At 40.9% G+C, this 25,447-nt stretch overlaps 1 long non-coding RNA gene across 2 annotated transcripts in view; it reads left to right on the top strand.

Moving 5' to 3' along the window:
- LOC122557710 overlaps nucleotides 1-25,447 on the top strand; it is a 71,517-nt gene that overhangs the window by 22,796 nt on the left and 23,274 nt on the right. Inside the window, exons 2-3 of one of the 2 annotated variants that reach the window (XR_006313921.1) lie at nucleotides 2,962-3,126; nucleotides 4,802-4,842. This is a non-coding gene — a long non-coding RNA (uncharacterized LOC122557710). Of the gene's footprint in view, nucleotides 1-2,961; nucleotides 3,127-4,801; nucleotides 4,843-25,447 lie in introns of those variants that run through there. The other variant, XR_006313922.1, reaches the window with a different exon arrangement.

Here is a 25,447-nt window from a genome sequence, read left to right as displayed (position 1 = left end):
ACAGCCTGAAGCCCTGACACATTATAAAAGTGCAAGTGATTTCTTTTACTGGGGTTCATTTCTAAAGAAAAGTATTGTGAATTATTCATCAATTATAAAGAAAGGCTGGATAGGCTGGGACTTTTTCCATTGGAGCATAGGACGTTGCAAAGTGACTTTTGAGTTATAAAATCATGAAGGGTATAGGTAGAGATAATGGTAGTTGTCTTTTCCCTTGGATGGGGGATTTCAAGTCAAGGGGGCCACAATTTTAAGGTGAGAGGAGAGAGATTTAAAAATGACATGGGGGGTCAAATTCTTTACACAGAGAGTGTAATGAACGTCTTGAGAAAGTGGTGGATGTGGGTATAATCACAACGTTTAAACACCATTTGGATAAGCACATAAATAGGAAAGGTTTGGAAGGATATGGACCAGAAACAGGCAGGTGGGATTAGTTTAGCTTGAGGTTATGTTCAGCATGGACTGGTTGGACCGAAGAGTCTGATTCCAAGCTGTATGACTCCAGGACTATGATTCTAGCTAACATGAACATTCATAAAACAGACCATTTGCACCTTGAGAATGTGCTTCCATTAGTTTGATGAGTTGGGTTTTGTCCTCCAGTATCAACCAAACAGTTTGTTTTATACTGAGGTTGTCGATAGTATGCTGCACACCATGACTAAACAAAGAGACCTGGATCTGGATGAGGAGGAGGGATGGTGAAGAGAAAGATGGTGAAGAGAAAGAAGAGGTAAATGGAGGGGATACCCTAGATAATTCTAATTTGAAAGAAGCATTGAAAGCAGATGACCAAGGCTGTTCCACTGCACCTTACAACAATCACCAGATTGACTTGTCAACAAGAACTTCACTCATACAACTACTAATACAATACTTCAATTGAATGCTCCCAGCCCTATAACAGCACACTCCCAATCTCAACCTGCACCACAGAGACACATTTTCCAACCAGTGCATCCTCCACCCCACATGCCAGACCATGCATCTGCACCAAGTCCTTACTGTGACCCAAGCATTCAGTGCCACCTCACTTTATTTTTTCAGTTCTCCCCGCAAGTTGTAAGTACAGAGAAGCCTGTCTGATTTCATCAAACAGTAATTTTATAAATATTAGAAAAGAAAAGCTGACTGAAAAGTTAGGATATCTTCCAATTAAGATGTTGACTAACATAATTATGGATTCCACAATGTGGTCTGGACACTTTTAACTGATTACCAAAATGAAACATGCGCACCATAAGCTGGGAGTAATTACACTAGAGGTATGCTAAGCACAGTTTGAAAGATTTTCCCATGTATATCAATCTGATATTTTAGTCTGCATTATTAGTCAACCACAACTGGTTACAAGTGATTTTCCTGTAACCCTGAACAGGCTGGTGCAGTCATACTGCTGAGAGTATTTGATTATTGAAGTGAAAAATGTTTCCTAGTTTTTAACTATCAAATTCCTGACAATTCTAGTGGATTGTGACAGTGGCAGCAAGTGACCTACATGTAGCTCAGGGCAAAATGTTTTTGATAGGAACAAGCCTTTCATTTGATTCAGGTAAACTGAAAGTGAGTGCAAGGTGTGGTTTAAAAATAGTTCAGGGTTTACTAATTTCGCTTCACTTGGCAACAATACTCTCTCATTAGAAGGTCACTTAAGTGAAACTAACTGCACCTCCCTAATGTGGAAATCATCTGGCAATTGTATCTGATTCAGTGACATGTGTTAGAGTTAGACTACATGAAGAGCACTGTATGAGTCAGGAAGCTAAGTGCGCCTTTAGAATAAATGTGAGTGCTTTTCACAGGCACTAATTCTGTACTGTATACTCAGCTCATAATGATCAGGAAGTTATACTTTGTTCTTCATGTTTTCCTGATCCTTTGTAATGGATTTTTGAATTTTCCAATTTAGTCACCTGTCATCATCGCACTTGCAAAATCTACATTGGCTCCTAGTCTATCAACACCTCATTTAAAGTTTGCATCCTTCAGTTTAAATCATATCAAATGTTGAATATGTCACTAAACTTGATTCATTCTGATTTGAATGCTACCTATATTCAGTTGGTAGCATTCTTGTCCCACTAAGTCAGAAGGGTTTACATGGCACTCCAGGACTTGAGCATAAAAAAGCTAAGGCCTACAGTCCAATGTAGGCCTGAGGAAGTGCTGCATTGTTGGAGGTGCTGTCCTTTGATTGAGATGCTAAGCTGTGTCCCAGTTTGCCCCCTTTGGTGGATGTAAAATGCCATATTTGCCACTTTTTTAAAATAAATACTTTCATTGAAAACCTTTTTAAGTAAGTCTCCCAGACAGAAGATTCCCTTATTCTCCCATGCCTTAAAGCCAGAGTCCATTGTCCCAGGTTTAAATACTTGGGCTTCCACCAATATGGTAAATGGTGAACTCCCCCACTCATTTTAGCCACAGATAGAGGCACCCCAATACAAAATCAAGATGACAGCAGTAAAGAAAAAGGAACCTTAGATAATACCCAACTGACCATTATAGAAAATAATTCCAATTTTACAACAAAACTGGAGTAATAAAACCAATAACCACAAAAAGGAAAGGAGGAGGGGGAAATAGAAAGTGGGGGGGGGGGGGTATTAAAAAACAACTCCAAACTATTGTCTGTAATGAAGCCCCCTCCCCTCCCACCTCGACTTAGGTCTTTCATTTCAAAGACTTCACAAAGCCCTTCACCTTTTCTGTGGAGTCAAAGTTATATACCGTCCCTCCATGGGCGAAATGCAACATGGCCGGGTACCTCAAGGAGTATTGAATGCTCAGATCCCTTAATTCTTTTTTGACATTATCAAATGTCCTTCTCTTCTGAATCAGGGCTCCTAGAAAGTCCTGAAAAAAATTTATCTTTGAGCCTTTATACATTAAAGCTTGTGAATTCCTTCCCAATCTTCTTGCTGTTTCCATTACTAACAGTTTTTCTCTATAATACAGGACTGCACTAAAACTGTGCCGGGGTGCGGTCAGGCCCAAACCTGCGCATTGCGATCCGGTGGGCCCGCTCCACGCTTACTAGGCCCGACTCCAACTCCAACTCCAGGAACTTCGGGAGCCATCCGAGGTCCTTGCCTTCCTCACATTCCGGGAGACCCATGATCTGTAAGTTTTTCCTTTTATTTTTGTTTTCCAGATCATTGACTTGATCCTGAAGGATCCGAACCTGGTCTTCCAGCGTTCAGATTCTTCCTCCCAAGACGTACGCTACGGTCTCTGATGCTGCGGTCCAGTCTTCATTCCAGCAGCTGGATTTCCTGCTCATGCTTTTTCAACATGGCAGACAGTGACTCAACTGCTGCTTGAAACCACAGTCAGAGTTTGGCAAACTCAGAGTAAGTCCCGCTGTCCTGCTGGATCCAAAGGGGCCATCCCAGGAGACTGAGCACTGGCTGTAGGCACCACAACGCAGTAGGGGAATGTCCTGTCCTCCTTTAGGCCCCTTTCCTTTACTGGACTTCATCCTGGCCTTAAAGCTGTCCCAGACAATTTCAGCAGCTCCAAATAGTCTGTAAGCTTAAAGTTAAAGTTAATACTTTTTCCTCCTGGGGGTGGTTGATAAGGGAGAGAAAAGATCCACCTTGCACAGAGCCCAGCACAGCAGACCACTCAGACTGCTGCTATCTTGGATCTCCCAAGCACTATTTTGAAGAAGAGTGGGGGTGTTCTCCCTGGTTCTGGATTAGTGGTGCTGGAAGAGCACAGCAGTTCAGGCAGCAGCCAAGGAGCAGTAAAATCGACGTTTCGGGCAAAAGCCCTTCATCAGGAATAAAGGCAGAGAAATGAGGAAACTGTTGAAGTCCACATTGATGCCCCGGGGTTGAAGTGTTCCGAGGCGGAAGATGATGCATTCTTCCTCCAGGCATCTGGTGGTGAGGGAGGGGCAGTGAAGGAAGCCCAGGACCTCCATGTCCTCGGTAGAGTGGGAGCGGGAGTTGAAATGTTGGGCCACGGGGCGGTGTGGTTGATTGGTGCGGGTGTCCTGGAGATGCCATTTTCTAATATTTATCCATTAATCAGTGTCATGAAAAACAAATTATCTCAACATTACTGAATCCATTTTTGGGAGAAAGTACAAATCAGCTGTCATTCATAATATTACACACTTTAAAAATTATGATTGGCTGTAAAGTGATTTAGGATTTCCTAGGATTATAAAAGAGGCCATAAAAATGCAAGTATTGCTTTATGGGTTCAAATGCCATCAGTTGGGGTGTCTAAATTCAATTAATTAAAGCAATTTGGAATAAAAAGCTAGAAATCAGAAACAGTAATGACAAAATCACCAGCTTGTTGTGAAAAGTCACGTGTATCACTAATGTCTGTTAAGGAAAGAAATCTGGCCTATATGTGACACAAGACCCACAGAAATGTTGTTGACCCTTAATTGCCCTCTGAAATAACCGACAAGTCAGTTGCCAAAAAAGTAATTTAACATCAAGAGAAAATCGAGACCTGAAGAGCAAACAGGGACTGGTAATACACATTGGCCTTGACACTGACACTTCCATGCCCTGAATGAATAAAAAAAAGTCTACACAGGTATCTATGTACCATTCTCCAGGCACAACATCTCTCTGAGATCTTTGTACTCCTCTAATTTGGGCCTCTTGCACACCCCAGAATTTCATTTTATTGACAATTGTGCCATTAGTTGCTGAAGCCCTAAGCTCTGAAAAACTCTCCCTAACTCTCTCTGCTTCTCAACCTCTTATCCCACCTCTAAGCTACTCCTGAAAATCTACCTGTTTAATAGATTGCCTTGTTTTCTATTTACTAGGAGAAAGTGAGGACTGCAGATGCCCTTCCTGAAGAAGGATTTATGCCCCAAACGTCGATTCTCTTGTTCCTTGGATGCTGCCTAACCTGCTGCGCTTTACTATTTACTACACTACATTACTAGTGATGTTTTACTACACTGTATGCAAATTATTAAATGACAAACCATTATAGTAATGCAACTGTTTAGGAATAGCCTGGAGCACTTAGAAAATGTGAACGTAATTTGTTTTTCCATTAAGAATCCTTGGCTCTCGGTTTGCTTCCTATCTTTATGTTATGTCCTTGAAAAAATACGCAAATACAAGAGAAGAAACTAGTGATAGTAATTGAAGCAGGGTTATACTAACTGTGATTAGAACTGCTAAACTGTTGTCATGCTTTGGTTTCCAAAAAAAACCCCTCATGTTTCTTCATGAAAAGAAGCTCATATCAAAGCTCTGTTGTTTTATGCTCCTGGCTTTTCATTTTAATCATTTTATTCAGTACATTAGGAAGTTATTATGAAGTTGAAGGTCACAGTAGAAAGGGTTCTGCTTATAATCATGAGTAATGTGAAGCTACTTGCTGCAATGTCGATCTTTAAAGTTCTGCATACATGTTATTCAGTGATGAGATACCAACTTCCATCATCACCCCAAACTGTTAATCCACTTAAAATAGACAGATGTATTGAGTGTACACATAACACAGTAGTTAATGTGAACTGCCAGAGGACAGCAACACAAGTTAAGGAGGCAGCTCACTCACTGAACTTTCACAACAAGATTGCTCATGCCTGGAAGCAGTTAGGGACTGGACGTTTGCTTCAGCACTGATCCAACATTGAGTCGACCCATAGAAGGAAGGTTTATGAAAATTAGCAAGAGTTTGAGTCATACCTACTTAACCAAATGGAGTAAAGGCAAGATTTTCTCAAATGAGAGAGGAGAATGATTTTTTTTCCCATTATTTAATCCCAAGATAATAACTGTCCCTTGGACAATGCTGCTCTGGCAAATGAAAGGCCAGTATAACCTTGAAGGTACAGTCCTACAGCTGGATAATGTTCAAGGGGCAAGCTGAGAATCAGTAGGACTGTCAACTGCATGCATGGAGGCAAGCAACCTGTGACTTGCTAGGCATGATTTCCAGCCATGCCATCAGCTAAGAAGCCCCTCAATATTTGCTCACTGCAGCAGCAAGCTGTGAGAGCATTGATGACTCCATGCCCCACAACTGAACCTGTTCCATTGGAAAAGTTTTCCCTCCAAGTCAGTGGACCTAGCAGCCTGGATTTTGTCTAGTTCTTCAATGTCTGCAGGCCAAAGAGACACACTCCACATTGACGTCACCTCACAGTCCAGTCTTGCCTTTGAATCTCCAATTATATTAGTGGGGTTGGTGAGACTCCCAGGCAGAAACAGGATGGGACCGTTTGCCACCGACGATTCGCCAGTGCCCTTTCACCACCGAGGACGCTTAGCCACCGCCCATTGGCCACTGAAGACGATTTGCCACTGCAAGTAACTCGTATATTTTGAATATAGTGTTTGCGTTGTTTCAGTAACATCTTCTTTTCATTACAGGAGAGTTTTTTTTAAGCTTGTATTTTTAGAACTGGAATTTTTAGTATGGAAATTATTACTAAACGTGGAAATAAGAAGTTTTACCACGATGGTTTTATATCAGTGCTATGAGAGAATGTTTTCCTGAAGTTAGAATTAACCAATAAAATGATATTTATTTTACCTCTTTTTTTTTATCAATATGTAGTGTGTAGTTGTATAAATAAAGGGGACTGAGAAGTATGAAAGAACAGGCAGGTGGGAAAACAATCAGTACATATATATCTTTCCGTTGGCGAATAGTCTCCAGAGGTCAAATGACCCCAGTGGAGAAACGCTGGTGGCAAACCCGGCAATGGCTAATCATCGGCGGTGAATATGCTGTGGCGAATCGTCACCAACCCGGCAGAAGGCACTGTGGTTGGACCTGCAGCATTGAGGGTCTGCTTGTCATCTGTATTTGCACAAGTGTAAACTCAGGAATAACATGCTAGCTGTCACTAACTAGAGAACACAGATTTAAGGTAATGAAATAACCTGAAGGAATTTGAGAATGTTATTTTTAAAGGTGAGTTGAATTCCTATGAAATGTTTTATCTGAAAGAGCAATGGAAGCAGATTCAATAATTTTCTCTATGGAAACGGAATAACTACATGAACATTAGGACTACTGCGAAAAATAGGGATGAGATGCCATTGTAAAGAAGCTGGGAATCGTTGAAGAGTTCTTAAACTTTTGAGGGTTATATGGGTCAGAGAAGCAGCAGGAAGGAACAAAATTGAATTCTTTGAAGTGAAACAGAGGGAGAGAGTAAAAATAACACATTAGTTGCAGTGGTTCTGGATTTCAAACAGCCTTCGCTAAGATACTGCAGAACAGAATAACAAATAAAATCAAAATATATAGAGTCAAGACACAAGTATCTGAATGAACATCTGGTGAGCTGAAAGACAGAAAGCAGGCAATAAGGGTAGAGGATAGTCATTCAGTGTGACAGAAGGTGGAAAGAGCTGTTCCAAAAGCTTCTGTGCTGACACCACTGTTGATGACAATATAGGTTAAGAAGTTACACCTGCATTTTCACAAATTTGGTGAGACTCTACCAATATTTAAAAATTGTGATGGAAACCAATTCTAACTTCTTTTTCTGCATCCATTCCCAATGGGCCACATGCCTCATTATATATTTTTGGCTGAGAGCACAGATATGCATTAGGCAGTTGAAACGTCTATGCCATTGGAAAACATTGCTTGATTGATAGTTCTTTCTCTTAGATCAATTTTGTCAATTGTACAACATTTACACAAGTAAAAGTGTTTGTTGTTTCTACTATTAATAGAACAAACATTTGGATTATTGACACTTTGGTAGGACTGTAGAAGATGCAAGATCTTTTTTTAGAAGAAAGTTATTAATAAATCACTGTTGTTAAAATGTGTCCACATATGCAATTGTTACTATAGGATTAATTGGTTCTATAAAAAGTGTATTCTAGTTGAATGGGAATGGAGGTATCAACATTTTTCATGGGGGCATTAAAGACTATTGGAAATGGGTGTAAAGCCATAGGTTAGCATGAAGGGCATGAGGGGGCATAGAGGTGGGTGGAAGGGCATGAGTTGGCACACAGAGGTTGTGGGGATGTGAGGAGGTTCTGAGAGGTGAAAGCTAAATAAAACAACTTGGGCAGAGCTCCTGCGTATCAAGGCGGGCCATTTAAATCAACCGACGGCACAGTGGCTCAGTGGTTAGCACTGCTGCCTCACAGCACTAGAGTCCGAGGTTTGATTCCAGCCTCAGGCAACTGTGGAGTTTGCACATTCTCCCCATGTTTGTGTGGGTTTCCTCCGAGTGCTCCGGTTTCCTCCCACAGTCCAAAGATGTGCAGGTTAGGTGAATTGGCTACATTGCTCATAGTGTTAGGTGCATTAGTCAGAGGGAAAAGGGTCTGGGTGGGTTACTCTTCGGAGGTCAGTGTGGACTTGTTGGGCCGAAGGGCCTGTTTCCACACTGTAGGAAATCTAATCTACTTCATTATTTCAAAGTCTGACTCCAGTTAGGACCTATTCCTTTGAATAAAAACCTTGCTTTCACAGGCACATGTCTCAGCGAAATTTCCTGGCACCTGCCACTAGCCTCTAAGTTAAAGGTTTAGCCCTTAGACTTTCAAATTAGAAGTGCAGTTACCAAAGGTGTGGCCAAATTGAGGGGTATAGATAACACTCAGCAGAACTAACAAATTACGAGAACTCATAAATAAACTTGTAGGCTGACAGTGTAATTGACAAATTAATTTCAACAAGCATTGTGTGGATTATCACATTTTGGAAAGAAAAATAAGGAGGCCACTTATTACTTAGAAAGTAGGAATCTTAGTGGAATAAGGAACCACTCTGAGAACACACATACAATCAATATAAGTCGGACATAGTTCAACAAGGTAATAACAAACAGAAAGCAGCATTTGGATTTATTTCAGGGAAGAATAGAATTGGAAAATGAAAAAACATTTCAAACTAGTATCAGACTTTAGTCAGTTCACACTTAGAGTATTTTATACATCTGGTCCTGATATTATAAGATTATATAGAGGTACAATAGAGTAGAAAAAAGAATTACATGAAATGGTACGAGAACTAAAAGAAGATGCATATTAAGAAGGACTCAGCAGGAAATGTCTCCTTTTTCTTAAAATAAAGGAAAGCCCAGGGTGATTAAGTAGAGGTATTTAAAATTATGGAAGCTGTTGATAGAGTACAGCAAATGTTTCTACTTGTAGGAAAGGTCAAAAACCAGAAGCCATCAATATAAGGTACCAAGCAACCCAATAGGGAATTCAGAAGGAATTTCTTTATCCAGAGGGTAGTGGGAATGTGGAACTCTCTGCCTCGATAAATGATTGCGGTGATCGTAAGAACATAAGAAATAGAAGCAGGATTGGCTAGTCAGGACCCTTGAGCCTGCTCTGCCATTCACAAAATCATGGCTAATCTTTGCCAAGCCTCAACTCTTCTTTCATGCCAGCTTATCCTAGCCCACTATTCCCCCATACTTCAAAGATCAGTCTACCTCCTCTTTAAATACTTTCAGCAATTGACCCTCCTCAACATTGCTGAGCCACAGCTCCACAAAACAAAGTCAATTATGAGAAAAATTCTTGCAAATATCCCTTTTCTTGTCTCCTGTTTCAAAACTACAAAAGTCTTGCATCTTCACACCATTTGAGTGTCCTGGAGTCTTTTAATGATTGAAATGACCCTTTGTCAATCTTCCTCAAACTAACACTCTGAATTTCTGAACAGACCCCAGTGGGCTCAACTATCTGCTTTGGCTGCAGTTGAACCTGCAAGGTACTATGTGGCTTTTGGGAGCAAGAGTTCAAAGCTTTTTGTGTCCATTTTTAAAAGGAGATTACAATTTGTTAGAAAATCCACAATATTATAAGTACAGGTTTGTGATAATCATCTAAATGCATTTAAGAGGAAGTTAGAGAAATACTGACAGCAGAAGACATTAGGGGGAAGTGCTGATAGAGTTAGATGAGGCAAGATAAGAGGAGACTCAAGTTAGAAGGGTCTATTTGGACCCCTGGGCTATTTTTGTGCTGCATTGTCCTGTGTAAGACTATTTCAAGTTGTTGTCACAATGTTCACGCGAGATAAATGTTGGTTGACCAGACCACAAGGAAAAGCTCCCCAAATCTTCTTCAAAATGGCACCATGAGATTTTTTTAAACAAACATCCAAGCAGGTAGACCTTTACTTTAATGTCTTATCCAAATAATGGCACGTACAACAATACAGTATTCCCTAAATTCATTTGAGTTTAACATTGACTTTTGTGCTCAGATCCTGGAGTCGAACTTGAAACCGAAACCTTTGGACTTGAGACAGAGGGCTTTGAAGAACGAAAGTATGAGATTGCAAGGCAAACTATTGTAGAGCCAATTCTAAGGAGCAGTGTTTAATAACTGCAAGACTGACCTCTGGTAAAAACAATGACTGCAGATGCTGGAAACCAGATTCTGGATTAGTGGTGCTGGAAGAGCACAGCAGTTCAGACAGCATCCAAAGAGCAGCGAAATCGACGTTTTGGGCAAAAGCCCTGACCTCTGGCAGTGGAGTTGGATGAAGGTGATCAGGACGTGGGAATCTGTAATAAATGCTGATTCAGGAAAAGAGACTGTGAGCTAGAGTCAAATGACCTGAAAGTTTTATTCAGATTGAGGTGAGGCAAAGCCATAACGGTTTTCACTTCTCACATTAAAACCTTGGTGATAATTTTCTGGGGAACAGGTATTGTGTGAAACTAGCCATTGATAGGGATTAAGGAAATTTTTCTTTGATAGTTATCGACTTAATTGACGTATTCCTTTAGATATTGCAATGCTGCACAAAATTTCATCACAGTTTTGCACATGCTCAGGGCCACAGTCATCGAGTCATACAGTAGAGAAACAGGTCCTTTAGTCCCCATGTCTATGCCGACCAACAAGCACCAAACTACACTAATCCCACCTACCTGCAATTGGTCCATAGCTTGTTAGGCCCTGGCATTTTAAGTGCTCATCGGATTCTTCTTAAATGTTGCAGCAGTATCTGCCTGTGTTTCTATCAACACCAATGAATTCACAGCTCCACATCACACAACAGCACTGTGCAAATGATCGAACATTTCTAATATGTGTCAGTTGTTTCCTCCCTAACCTTTCAACTTATTCATATCCTTCTTCAGTTGGTATTCTGGGATTCTCCATTTGGGCTGAATTTTGCAGCATTCATTTGTTCTTGTAGATTCTAAATATTCGAACAAGTGTGCCTGCACTTTGGGGTGCTTTCTCCCTCCCTTACCTTGAATGGGAGCTTGCTGCTTCGTCTGAATTAATGGTACTCTAATTGACTTCCAGCTATGAGAACCCATCTACCAGCCCTAACTGGATGGTGAACCCACCCTGTCGCTATCAATTGGCTAATTCGGCAGCAAAACACATCCCATTCAAGGTAAGGGAGGGAGAAAGCACCCCAAAGTGCAGGCACACTTGTTCGAATATTTAGGATCTACAAGAACAGATTAATTTTGTTCATGATATCACGCAAGGCTCCTGATATAATAGTAATAATAATTTTCAGAATTCATCTTTCTACATTTCTTTCCTTCTTTAAGTCATTTCCTAAAACCCTGTCTTCATGAAAGCTTTCGGTTACCCGTCCTATTATCTTCCCATGTGACTGAAATAACTGCACAGAGTGCGATATCCCATCACCAAACCATCCTTTATTTACGTGTGCATGATATACTGGCTGTGGCCAGCCAGGTGAGAGTCAGTCCTGGTGAGAATCATCTCCTGGTTATATATTTTTTTCTCTTTTATTTCTAATCTCCTTTTCTTTTATAAATCTCCCACACTACTGCCAAACAGCAGTAGTGCTCTCTTCTCCCCAGCACCTATGTCAAGTATGTGTAGGCATAGGACTCAGTGAAGAAACAAGGAGAGCAGAAAACATTATTCATATTCCACCACCAGGAAGAGAAAACACCCGAGTGACCAATGACAGGCAATGCCTAAGTGGACGAAAAAATGGAGGGGATGGTAGGGATTAAACCAAAACAAAATTGGAGGGAGAAATAAAGCACTCCATGCTCTGTGACAATCTCCTGGTATTTTTTCTTTTTTTTTAAATGTGAAGGGGGGCAAGGCTTAAATTAAAATAGAGTTGAAGAGGGAAATAAAACATGCCACTTTCTGTGGTGCCCACCTTTCCATGAACAGCTTGAAGGAGTTGGTAGACACCACGTGCTCCTTCTCCAGAGACTCTCGGGCTCAAACGTAAAATCTCCAGTTTTTTTTAATTACCGCCTAACTGCGGTAGTGTTTATTTTTCCCCCAGCACCCATGTTATGTGTGTGCAGGTGTGAGATGCAGTGAAGGACACAAGGTGTACGAATCTTTATTAAGTTTCCACCACCAGGAAGAAAGGAAACACCCGAGTGGCCAGTGACAAGCAGTGCCCTTCACATCAAAGGGCAATGCTGTGTGATCAAACAGTGAAGGGGAGGGCAGGGATTAAATCAAAATAGAATTGGACGTGGAAATAATGCACTCCACTCCCTGCAGCGCCCACCTCTCTCTGAACAACTCCAGGGTGCTGGTGGACACCGCGAGCTCCTTCTCCAGAGACCCTCGGTCTCAAACGCAAAATCTCCTGGATATATTATCAGCTAGGGTTTTCCTGATTAGCTCAGGTTAACAATTCCAATCAAGGACATTATAGTCAATACAATCAACCTGGTTCCAATCATGACAATGATTCAGTGTTAAATTTTGGAACATTGAACATAGGACATTACAGCACAGTACAGGCCGTTTGGACCTTGATGTTCCATCGACCTGTGGAACCAATCTGAAGCTTATCTATCCTACACCATTCCATTTTCATCCATATGTTTATCCAATGACCATTTAAATGCCCTTAAAGTTGGTGAGTCTACTACTATTGCAGGCAGGGCGTTCCAGGCCCCTACTACTCGCTGGGTAAAGAACCTACCTCTGACATCTGTCCTATATCTATCACCCCTCAATTTAAAGCTATGTCCCCTCCTACTAGCCATCACCATCTGAGGGAAAATATTGTTTGATAATGCTCCTGTGAAGCACTTTACAATGAAATATCACATTAAAGATGCTACATAAATGCAAGATGAGGTCTGACATCCAAATAGAAACTGGAAGTTCATTTCAAGATATCATTTCTAGTTTCACAGCAGCTACTTTTCCCTTATTGTCTTCTTTGACTGATTTCATTTTGTGCTCGGTATGATGAATCTCAGTGTTCTGGAATAGGTCCCACACCTTCTCCTCTTCTATGAAGAATTGATAGGTCAGATTTCATTCAAATTATTGAGGAGATTTTTTAAAGGACTTTATATGAAACGAACACTTTTTTTGTAGTGAGGTGAGAATTACTTTTCTGCACAGAGCTGTTATTATCTGGAACTCTCTGCCTGTAAGACTGTGGCAGTACATTCAATAGTAACTCTAAAATGGGATTAGATATTAAATTAGAAAAAAAAGCTGCTGGGCTGTGGGAAAAGAGATGGGACCGTGAGCCTAATTGGATAGTGAAATAACACCACAGAGGCCAGCATCCCATCACTAAGTCACCCATTATTTACATGTGAAAATTTCTTGACACTGATTCAGCTTCCTCAGAGCCAGCTCTGAAAGTGACCATAACCTCTGACACTCCTGTTTATATCTGTCAGTCAGGGCTCCCTGATTGGGGCTACTAATCTGATCCAATCAGGGAACTCATATTCTATGAAGTCCCCCAGATGACCTCATTATTATCACTACAAATAGCTTTTACAAAGAACCTGTCATGAATGATGGGCCAAGGAATTTCCTGCTGTGTTCCCTGTTCTGTGGTTCTATGGTTAACGATTCACGCCACATTTGAATATTTGTGAATAGATAAGGTGCAGGTAATAAAAACTTTATGGACGTGCATCAATTCTGTACTTGCATGTGATATGATCAATACTACTGGTTTTTCCTCATGCTGGCAATTTACTGTTGCTCTGTCTTTTCATTATCAGCAGTCCCTCTTTCCCTCATTTTATTCCTTTTTACTGAAATATCGCTCCTTTAGTACCTCTGCTGTACCAGCTCACTCTCTGCTTTTAGAAGCTTGAGAAAGACCCTTTCCTTTGTCTGGACTCCCAATTCTTCACTTCTAGCCTGTTTATTCCCTATTGCTTGATGTTCACTCTCTCTGATGACTGTTCCACACAGGGCATTGAAACACTTTGCTATAGTATTACAGGAATGGTAGTGTCAGTGGTGACTATAGATAACACACTCATTTCCTGCTGAAGATGGTAGGTTTAAACTCTATTTGAAGCTCAAAATCTAGAGAATTTGAATGACGGTATTAAATTCTGCAATGGCTACTTCCTGTGAAGCATTATTCAGATTCCTGTGTCCAAATTCTTTAAAAATCTTGCACTCGTGTTGCTATTTCAAAAAAAGACCTCAGAACTTCTGAAGTGCAGACACTGTTGTTTTGCAGGATACATGACTTGCACTTTGTTCACTGCAAGCTCCCATAAACAGTAATATGATAATTTGATTTTCTTTAATGATGCTATGTGAAGGATAAATTTTGTCCAGGCCATCAGACAGAATGCACTTGGCATTCTTCAAACCCATGTCATGGCATATCTTAACTCCACCTGATAACCCTTTGGTTTAACATTTCATCTGAAAGACTGCACCTTCAACCTAACTTTAGGTTGACTGGATATCTAGAAGTGTTTGATGAGGGTATTGAGTGTTTGAGCTTTTTGGGACAGGGACAGAAAAAAGGATCTGGATATCAGAGGAGCCCATGTTGCTTTGGGAATGGCAGTGATTGTGGTGAGTAGTTACCATTTTTAAGGGTTGCTTACCTCCAGTGCAGCCTGTGCTGGTAGATCAAACATATGAAACAGGTGCCAGATCCCTTACTTACAGATATAAAATGATGAAGTATTGTGCAAAGCATGGGTTGAAGGCTCCACTTGGGTAACTTGACCAAAATGGCTAAAAATACATCTTCAATATATCCTTTCTTCCTGCCCATTGTTTAATGAGCTAGCATAGATGCCTGGCACCTCAGATATGTTCCTCATGCTTCACAATTTTACCTCCATTGTCTCTTGGATGCAAAAGATTGCAAGGGATTGATAGGCAGATATAAAAGATTGTACATGTGTATTTGAAAAAAAAGCATGACAACTTTTCGATATAACAAACATCTTAACTGAGTTTCCTCATCCTGGTATGCAAATTGTGGTGGTGATGCGATGTCATTGGAAAGGTAATGAATATTCCCATCCATAGCTGGCTGGAAAGCTTTAAAAGTAACCACGAGGAGTCCATCATTTAAACCCACTCAATTCTTGACTAAGCAACCCAACATCAGGAATGGACGGAGCTTGCAGAGAGTCAAGCCTTGCTTTTGCTCTTGATCCACATCACTACAACCCTTACCACAATCTCCCTTGATTCTCAGCTTCATTCTTTTGTACCTAAGTCCCTTGGGGTTGGTTGGGCATAGTAGTGAGAGCAGACATCACCCCTGTACTGGCACTAGCTGGCGAATGCAGTTCTTGTAACCGGGGAAGGTCTGCCACTACCCTGTTAAGTGCATGATTGGCAGTTAATGTGGTAAGTCTTCCTGAGATGAGGTAAAATAGTGCTCTGTCTGCCTCCAGCTAGCTCTCCAACTGACAAGTGAGACTATCACCTACTTGACTTTTTATCTGGTGATCTGCATAGGTGAGACTGGTTAGAAATAGAAGACTGCTTTTTCACTTGTTAGGACACGCAGAAAAGATTCACCTTGCACTGTAATCTGTTAAAATTGAGAGGCAAAGAACTATCCCAGAAGTCACTATTTAAAGCAACAATTAACAATTTTATTCTTTAAGTCCAACAGAGAATATTAAAGCCAACAACTATTTACAACTCCTTTCTCTTACACCTATCTTATACCTCACCCTCTACAATACTAGTTTGATTAAAAAAAATCCACATTAAGATTTACAAAAAGAAAATATTCACATTTCAAAACCAGTCAGCTTTGCCAATTCTCCTTTCTGGATTCTCTCTAAGTCAGCCCCGATGTTCTGCTGCACATTCTGCCACAGACAGGTACCTGTTAGAGATCTCTTCAGCTAGCAGTCTACATTTGTTGGTCTTTGACAGTTCTCCTTCTAACTGTTCAAAATGTCTGGTTTTGTACCCTCCAACATTGGATCATTTCGTTGGTCTTAATATTATCAGAATACTAAATTCAAATTTGATTGAGTTTTGGTATCTTGGGATATAATTTATGCTGATTGGTTGAATTTGGATTTGTTTTTGTTTGATGGCAGCCCATCTGCTACCATTTGTTTCGACCAAGTAGTACATTGTTACCTTGTTCAGGACTCTCTGTGCTTTGTCAGTCCTTGCTAGCTATTCAACTCTGTTACACCTTCATAACACCTCCTCCGTTAAGAAAAAAACGAACCATCATAATAAAAAGATGACTTCTATTTTGCTCTATTCCTTAACCACAATATCAAAATATACACATGACTTGAATCTAAGTTCATTTTAACTTCTTCCCACATAAATATAACATTGAATAGATACAAATCTTATCTATATCAGTTAAATCTGCGATAACGCATCTGCGATTACATTCTTTTGACCCACAACATGTACGATATGTAACTTAAAAGTCTGTAACATAGAAGTATCTTTTTCCCTTTGCTGTTCTTCACCTGGAGAAAAGTATTTTTGATAGGCATAAATACTGAATTTCTATAGCTGTCCAGAAAAAATTCTTACAAATTTTGCTTTCTAATTTAGAAGTAACTTGGAAATGCCACTTATAGTGTGTTTCTGCAGAAAATGAAAAAAAGTCACTGTTTTGGAAGAGGGGCACGTTTTGTGTCATCATGTGAATAGAGGAAGCGACAACTATTTAGACATTGGCGCTTCACTCAAGGTGTGAAATCTCTGACACTGCCAATGCTAATTAAATCAGAGTGATGATCCATAATGCCAAAATGGCCACATGCATATGCAGGTGCTGCCAGTGAAGTCACCTGACTACAGCAAGCTGCTGCTGTCACCATACCAAGATATATTTGCACATGTACACTAACATCACCAGAGTGCAAATGAGTGGGTTGGGGGCTAGTGGTGATGAGGAGGTGGGAGGGTGAAGCTGATTCAGTGGAGCCTCTTTGCCCCAGTCTCCTTGGCCACCACTCCTTCACCACACTCACTTTATAGCCCAGCATCTTCATCCATTGCACAGCCCAGAGGCGGACACGTCCTGGAATCAGGAGGCCATGCCTGAGGATGGGATGGCTGTTGTGCCTGTTCCTACCTGCCACCTTTTGGTTCCATCCTTATTACTGCTAAAGATGGAGTAATCCACTTTCTTTACCAACTTCATATCACTGTCCATAGATGGCCATTGGAATGATGCAGCTACTTGGGCTTTACTTTTGCAGCTGCCCTTCAATGACCTCTCAACCTGATTCACACTCAATGCAAGATATGGTTCAGGCCACCAAGTCCTGGATTCCTCTTCTTTGATTATATATACTTCCTATAGCATCATCTTTGAGACAGGCTACTGGTTTCAATTGTTCCCAAATGTTATGAGCCAGAACAAACCTCCTCAAAATGTATTAAAAAGGTAGCTGAGATCCTAACTTTCCTTATTTTAAAGGCAAGTGCCAGGCATTTCATTCTGGATGCAATTCAATTGGTCAAACTACCAACCCTGATGCAAAACACACTTTATTCATATACAATAGTTAAAATACAACAAAACAAAGAAGAAGTTGGAATAACAAGTCTATTGGAAAATTTAACAAAATAGTAGATTATTTAACCATTAAATAATAACTGTTCCAAAATAGTAACATTCCATCAACATACCCTTGGCAAAGAAAAATTCAACAAAATAGATTGTGTCACTGGCAGTCTCCAGTCCAGGAGGAAAAAACATCAAGAGAAAATGCTGAGAAAGAGTAGCAAGGAGAGACACACTGCAACTTCCAAACCCAGCTTTAAGACCCCAGCAATTTAGCAGCTTGATCACACCCATTCAATCTGCTTCTATTGTTCCAACTTTAAAAAAAAAGTCTTCACAAGCTGTTTACTTTATTAGCTTTGGAAAAGACTGCTTTGCATTTCTGTCTCAATGGCTTGGTAATATTATCACTAGACTATTAATCCAGAAACTCAGCTAATGTTTTGGAACCTGGATTCAAATCCTACATGGCAAATAGTGGAATTTGAATTCAGTTAAGAGGATCTAATAATGATCATGAAACCAACAATTGTTGCAAAATCTGCTTCACTATCATCCTATAGGGAAGGAAATCTGTCATCCTTACGTGGTCTGGCATAAATGTTACTCCTGACAGCAATGGGTCTCTGGACAATGCGGGGTGGGCAATAAATACTAAACCAGTCAGAGATGCCTATATTCCACAACTGAATTTTAAACAAAATTATTATCTTATGGTGGCATGCGTACCTCTTGGAAATGCTTCACTTCCTGTTCCTGCAGTTAATTTGATTATTTTTATTACTTTTTATATCTTCCAAAATCTATCTTTGGCCCAACCCATTTTTAACCACAAGCCTTCCTCAGTAATATCGTCTGAAAGCACAGTATTAGGTGTCACCTCATGTTGATGATACCCACCACCATCTTACCAATTCACTAAACTCTTCAACTGTTGCTAAATTAACAGATTGCTAATTTGGCATAAATTACTGGTTGAGCAGAAACTTCCTCCAAAAATCTTTGGAAGACAAAAACTATTGTTTTCAGTCCCTGCTGCAAACTCCATTCAATGACATACCAACTCCATCCCTCTGGCAACTGTCTAAGATTAAACTAAATTGTTTGCAACCTTGGTCTTGTACGTCATATTTGTGCTGTTACTATGACTGCGCATTCAAAACATTGTATTATCATCTAACATTGCTCCTATCTCAGGTCATCTGCTGCTGAAATTCTCATTCAAACTTTGTTACTTCAGGATTTGATGATTTCAGCATTATCTTGGCTTATCTCTCATATTATGTCTTAATTAAACAAATATAATTAAGAATTCAACTTGAAATAATCCAAAACTCTGTGAATCAGACTCACATTAAGTCTGATTCACCACTTATTCCTATGGTTGCTAATCTACTTCAACTGTGATCAAGCAACAACTTGATTTTAAAATGCTTATCCTTATTTTGAAGTGACTCCATGACCTTGTTCCTCCCTATCCGTGTAATCTTGTCCAACTGTACAATATTCCAAAATATCTGCACTCATCTAATTTTAAAAATCACACAACACCAGGTTATAGTCCAACACGTTTAATTGAAGCACTAGTTTTCAGAGTGCCGCTCCTTCATCAGTTGCTTGTCAGCTCTGAAAGCTAATGTGCTTCCAATTAAACCTATTGGACTATAACCTGGTGTTGTGTGATTTTTAACTTTGTGCACCCCAGTCCAACACCAGCATCTCCAAATCATCAAATTTTAGTTTCTTGTGTTTCTCCAAGTTTAATTAGTGGTGGCCATACCTCAGTGCCGAGTTCTGGAATAGCTTAGCATACTTTCCTCCTTACGATGCCCCAGAAAACCTATCTCATGTACATGGTAACTTGTGCAGAAGATGAGAGCAGGGTTCTAAATAGACATTTTGCCTCTGTCTCTCTGCAATGGTGGATAAACCTCCAGGATTGTGTGAACTGCGTTATAGGTTGTTAAAGGAAGCCGAAGAAGAAATACCAGATATTCCAAGGAAGTTAGTCCCTCCATATTTACCTTTTCATATGCTCACCACTTAGGTAGGATTTACACCTATAAATTATTTGGCTCATCCCTTGCAGCCTTTTTTGAATAATTGTACAGCATTTGTAGACCTCCAATCCTTGGGTACTTTGCCTACATCTAGTACTGAATTACTGGAACCAATATTGAGAGATAGGATTAATTGTTAGTTGGAGAGGTACAGATTAATCACTGATAATTAGCATGGTTTTGTTGAGGGAAGGTCTTTGAATTCCAAAATTAACCAAATAGTTTAATCAATTAACAAGGAGGATTGACGAGGTTAGTGCAGTGGACATCGTTCACATGGATTTTAGTAAGGTATTGACATACTATTATTTTGCGGTTTATTAAGTGAAATAATTTTCGGGTCTGAACTCTGCTATGTTCCAGCCCCCTATCCCACACATCAGACCTTGTAAACATAAAAGTCTGCCATTACACACTATCTGTTGTTCGCCATTAACAGTCTGCATTAACAACTATTCACCATCTTCGTTAGATCGTTATCCACTCATCTGTTTGTCCAACTGTTCTTCTGTCTCTTTGGGCTCTATCTCCACCTATCTTTTACTCCTTACCCCCTCCCCCCACCATATCATCTGCATGCAAGCTAATGTTTCCGAGCTACCATCAGTTCTGAGGAAGGGTCACTGGATTTGAAATGTTAACTCTTACTTCTCTTCATGGATGCTGCCAGACCTTCTGAGCTTTTCCAGCAACTTCTGTTTTTGTTTCTGATTTACGGTAAAAGCAGTTCTTTTGGTTTTTACGGAATATGGTGAAATGGAATAAAAATTGGCTCAGTGTCAGGAAATATAGGGTATTGTTTGACACTTTTAGGAATGGAAACATTTCCAGTGATGTTCCGCAGGGTTCGGTTTTCGGTTCTTTGCTGAGTGTGGTACATATTAATAATTAGAATAAACGTAGAAGGCATGATTGGGAAACAACTAGGAGAAAGTGAGGACTGCAGATGCTGGAGATCAGAGTGGAAAAGTGGAGCACAGGAAAAGCACAGCAGGTCAGGCAGCATCCGATGAGCAGGAGAGTCGACATTTCAGACATAAGCTCTTCATCAGTGGGGACGGTGGAAGGGAAGGGGCTGAGAGATAAGTAGGAAGTGGTTAGGCTGGGCAGGAAAGTAGCTTAGAAGGTGATAGGTTGATGCAATTGGGGGTTGATGGTGATTGGGTGAAGCAGATAGATGGGAAGGAAGATGGACAGGTGGGACAGTTCAAGAGGGCGTTGCTGAGTTGGAGGGTTGGATCTGGGCAAACAACATAAAAATTGGCTGGGTAGTTGATAGTGAAAAAGATGGTGGTCAACTGCAGGAAGATGTCAATGATTTGGTTAGTTGGCAGAAAAGTGGCAAATGGAATTCAATCTGGAGAAGTGCAAAGTTATGCAGTTGGGAACGGCAAACAAAACAATGTGTTCTGGTGCAATTTGACAAATGACCAGGAGACCCAGGTAGAAGTTGCAATCATTTCTTCCAGTTAACTCAGGGAGACCCAGTTTTAAATAATCTAAGAGAGAACTCAGCAAAGTCAAAAACACACATTCCTTATACACCTTAAGTCATATACACATACATCAGTGATTCCTGTAGAAAAGGACATGGATGATATAGAATGTGGGGAAATAGATGGTGATATCTTGAAAAATCTCCATATTACAGAGGAACAAGTGTTGGATGTCTTGAAACACATAACGGTGGATAAATCCCCAGAACCTGATCAGGTATACCCTAGAACTCTGTGGGAAGCTAGGGAAGTCATTGCTGGGCCTTTTGCTGAGATATTTTTATCATCGATAGTCAGAAGTGAGGTGCTGGAAGACTGGAGATTGGCTAACGTGGTATCACTATTAAAGAAAGGTGGTAAGGACAAGCCAGGGAAGTATAGACTGGTGAGCCTCACCTCGGTGGTGGGCAAGTTGTTGGAGGGAATCCTGAGGGACATGATGTACATGTATTTGGAAAGGCAAGGACTGATTAGGGATAGTCAACATGGCTTTGTGCTTGGGAAATTATGCCTCACAAACTTGATTGAGATTTTTGAAGAATTAATAAAGAGGATTGATGAGGGCAGAGTGGTGGATGTGATCGACATGTACTTCAGTAAGGCATTCAACAAGGTTCCCAATGGGAGACTGGTTAGCAAAGTTAGATCTCATGGAATACAGGGAGAACTAGCCATTTGGATACAGAATTGGCTCAAAGGTAGAAGACAGAGGGTGGTGGTGGAGGGTTGTTTTTCAGACTGGAGGCCTGTGGAGTACCACAAGGATCGGTGCTGGTCCACTACTTTTCGTTATTTATATAAATGATTTGGATATGAACATAGTTAGTAAGTTTGCAGATGACACCAAAATTGGAGGAAGAGTGGACAGTGGTGGGCGGCACGGTGGCACAGTGGTTAGCACTGTTGCCTCACAGCGCCAGAGACCCGGGTTCGATTCCTGCCTCAGGCGACTGTGTGGAATTTGCACGTTCTCCCTGTGTCTGCGTGGGGGCCAATGGGCTGAGAAGTGGCAGATGGAGTTTAATTTAGATAAATGTGAGGTATTGCATTGTGGGAAAGCAAATCTTAGCAGGACTTATACACTTAATGGTAAGGTCCTCAGGAGTGTTGCTGAACAAAGAGACCTTTGAGTGTAGGTTCATAGCTCCTTGAAAGTAGACCCGCTGGTAGATAGGATAGTGAAGAAGACATTTGGTATGCTTTCCTTTATTTGTCAGAGTACTGAGTGTAGGAGTTGGGAGGTAATGTTGCGGCTGGATAGGACATTGGTTTAGCCACTTTTGGAATATCATGTGCAATTCTGGTCTCCCTCCTATATGAAGGATGTTGTGAAACTTGAAACGGTTCAGAAATGATTTTCAAGGATGTTGCCAGGGTTGGCAGATTTGAGCTATAGGGAGAGACTTAATAGTCTGGGGTTGTTTTCCCTGGAGCGACGGAGGCTGAGGGGTGACCTCATAGAGGTCTATCAAAACATGAGGGACATGGATAGGATGAAGAGACAAAGTCTTTTCCTTGGCGTGGGGGAGACCAAAATTCAAGGGCATTGTTTTAGGTTGAGAGAGGAAAGGTATAAAAGAGACCTAAGGGGCAACTTTTTCATGTGGTGCATGTATGGAATGAGCTACCAGAGGAAGTGCTGGAGGCTGGTACAATTGCTACATTTAAAAGATACCTGGATGGGTATATGAATAGGAAGGGTTTGGAGGGATATGGTCTGAGTACTGGCAAGTGGGACCCGATCAGGTTGGGATATCTGGTCAGCATGGACGAGTTGGACTGAAGCGTGTGTTTCTGTGCTGTACATCTCTATGACTCTAAAAGACTCCAATGAAATAGTCTCATAAACTTGTCTTTAAAGTGTTCAAGAATGTAAGAGGCTTGTGATCCGTATACACAACCGTCTCCGACACATTGTTTGTGACATACACATTAAATATTCTAAGGCCATCCCAAACTCAATTGTTCTTTTTTGATCGTGGAGTATTTCCTCTGGTGGATGTGGATCTTTTTCGAAAAGTAACCAACTGGCAGTTCAATCCCATCCTCATGCCCCTTTGGCAGTACAGCTCCAACTCCTATGTGACTAGCATCAATGGCAACTTTAAAAGGTTTTGAAAAGTTTGGTGTAAGTAAAACTGCTTTCAAATGGCCGAATGCTTCCTGGCATGGTTCTGTCCACCGAAACTTTGTGTTCTTCTTCAGCAAATCAGTTGAGGGTGCTACTACACTGCTGAAGATTGGAGCAAACTTTTGATAGAATCCGCTGAGTTCCAAGACTTGAAGCACCTCTTTCTTTGAGGTTGGTCGTGGAAATTCCTTGATGGCGGTTGTCTTTGCGTCCCATGGGGTCAATCTTCAATGACCGATGTTATGTCCCAAGAATATCACCTCTGCCTTCGTGAATTCAGTTATGTTTATGTTTATCACCAGTTTTGCTTCTCATAGTCGTTCAAAGAGCTCTTCCAACTATACCATGTGATCTTTCCAGGACTCACTGACGATCACTACATTGTCCAAACAGGCTGCACAGATTGTTAACCCAACCACAAATCTGTTCATGAGTCTTTGGAATGTGGCAGGTGCATTCTTCATTCCAAAGGGCATCACTTTGAATTTATATAATCTATTTGGGGTTACAAACACAGACATTTCTGTCACCGACTCTGATAAAGGAACTTGCCAATAACCGCGCATCAAGTCCAACTTCGTGATTTAACTGGCTTGTCCAGCTTTCTCAATACAGTTCTCCAATCTCAGAATTGGATATGAGTCTGATTTTGTAACAGCGTTCACCTTCCAATAATCCATGCAGAATCGCTGAGTCCAATCCGATTTGGGAACTAAGATGATCGGCGAACTCTACTCGCTCTGGCTTGGTTCGATGATGTCCTCGTTAAGCATGGTCGCCACCTCCATCTGGACCTGTCTGGCTTTGAAAGGATTAAACCAATAGGGGTGTTGTTTTATTGGAGCAGTATTCCCTAAGTCTACTTCATGTACAATAGAAATAGTCCTCCCCATCTGATTCTTACATATGTCCTTATACTGTAGTAACAAATCTTTCAACTGCATTCTTTGCTCCTGAGATGGTTAGCTTACTAACCAATCCCACTCCGCAAGGAGTTCTTCATTTTTTAACATATTTTGAGCCACATCAAAATCCCCATCATCTGGATTTGATTCCTCACTCTGCAGGCCAGTAACTAACACCTCTTTCTCCAGTTCTTTCTCTCCAGTATAATACAGTTTCAACATGTTCACATGACATACCTGATACTTTTTTTTCTATCTGGCACCTTTATTAGATAGTTCACCTGACTCAACTTTTTCTCAATTTGATAGGGAGCACTAAACCTGGCTTTGAAGGTGACAGTACTAACATGTCATCCCCTCGGGAAAACTTTAGTTTCAGAGCTTTTACATGCCACCTGCTTCATCCTACACTGTGCCCTCTTTAGGAGCTGTTTTGCTAACTCACCTAATCGATTCAATCTCTCCCTCACCTCAGATACATAATCCAATTGTGAGATCTCCAACTTTGGTCCTGTCAATTTTTCTTTAATTAATTTCAAAGGACCTCTCACTTCATGCCTGAATATTAACTCGAAGGGAGTGAACTGAGTAGATTTGTTTGGGGCATCTCTAATGGCAAACAATACCATCAGAGAGCGGCAGGAGCTGGGCGGAAGTGAAGTCGGAGTGCAAAGCCGGTCGGGAAGGTAAGTGATTGTTATTTGAGTGAGTGTGTTCTAGACCCCAGGTCCTACAAAGTAGGGCCTCCTCTAACCTAACTTAAAAGTCTACAGACTTGCCCCAAAAAGAGGGTCCAAGGAAGTTCCTGTGGATTGAAGAGTGAAGCTTTAGCTCAGGAGTCTTTGACAAGGAGGTTGACTGAAGTGATTACGCCACAGTTGATATGGGAGGTCAACGACTCTGGTGTGTCTGGCTCGTATAAGTGTCGAAAGTGTGTGCATGTTCAGCTACTGGCAGAGCATATTGCAGCACTGATGAAAGAACTCGAGGACCTTAAGCTCACCCGAGAGAACGAGATCTTTCTGGACAAGACCTTCAGCGAGGTTATTACACCAATCGTACCAGAAGAGAGCAGATGATGAGGAAAGCAGAGAGGAGACAGGTGCAAGAGACCCCGGGGGAAGTACCTGTCAGGAACAAGTTGAA

This window comes from Chiloscyllium plagiosum, chromosome 16, assembly GCF_004010195.1.
Source record: "Chiloscyllium plagiosum isolate BGI_BamShark_2017 chromosome 16, ASM401019v2, whole genome shotgun sequence".
Taxonomy (NCBI): Eukaryota; Metazoa; Chordata; class Chondrichthyes; order Orectolobiformes; family Hemiscylliidae; genus Chiloscyllium; species Chiloscyllium plagiosum.
The sequence above is the reverse complement of the archived record's forward strand: the minus strand, read 5'-3'. Positions and strand labels throughout refer to the sequence as shown.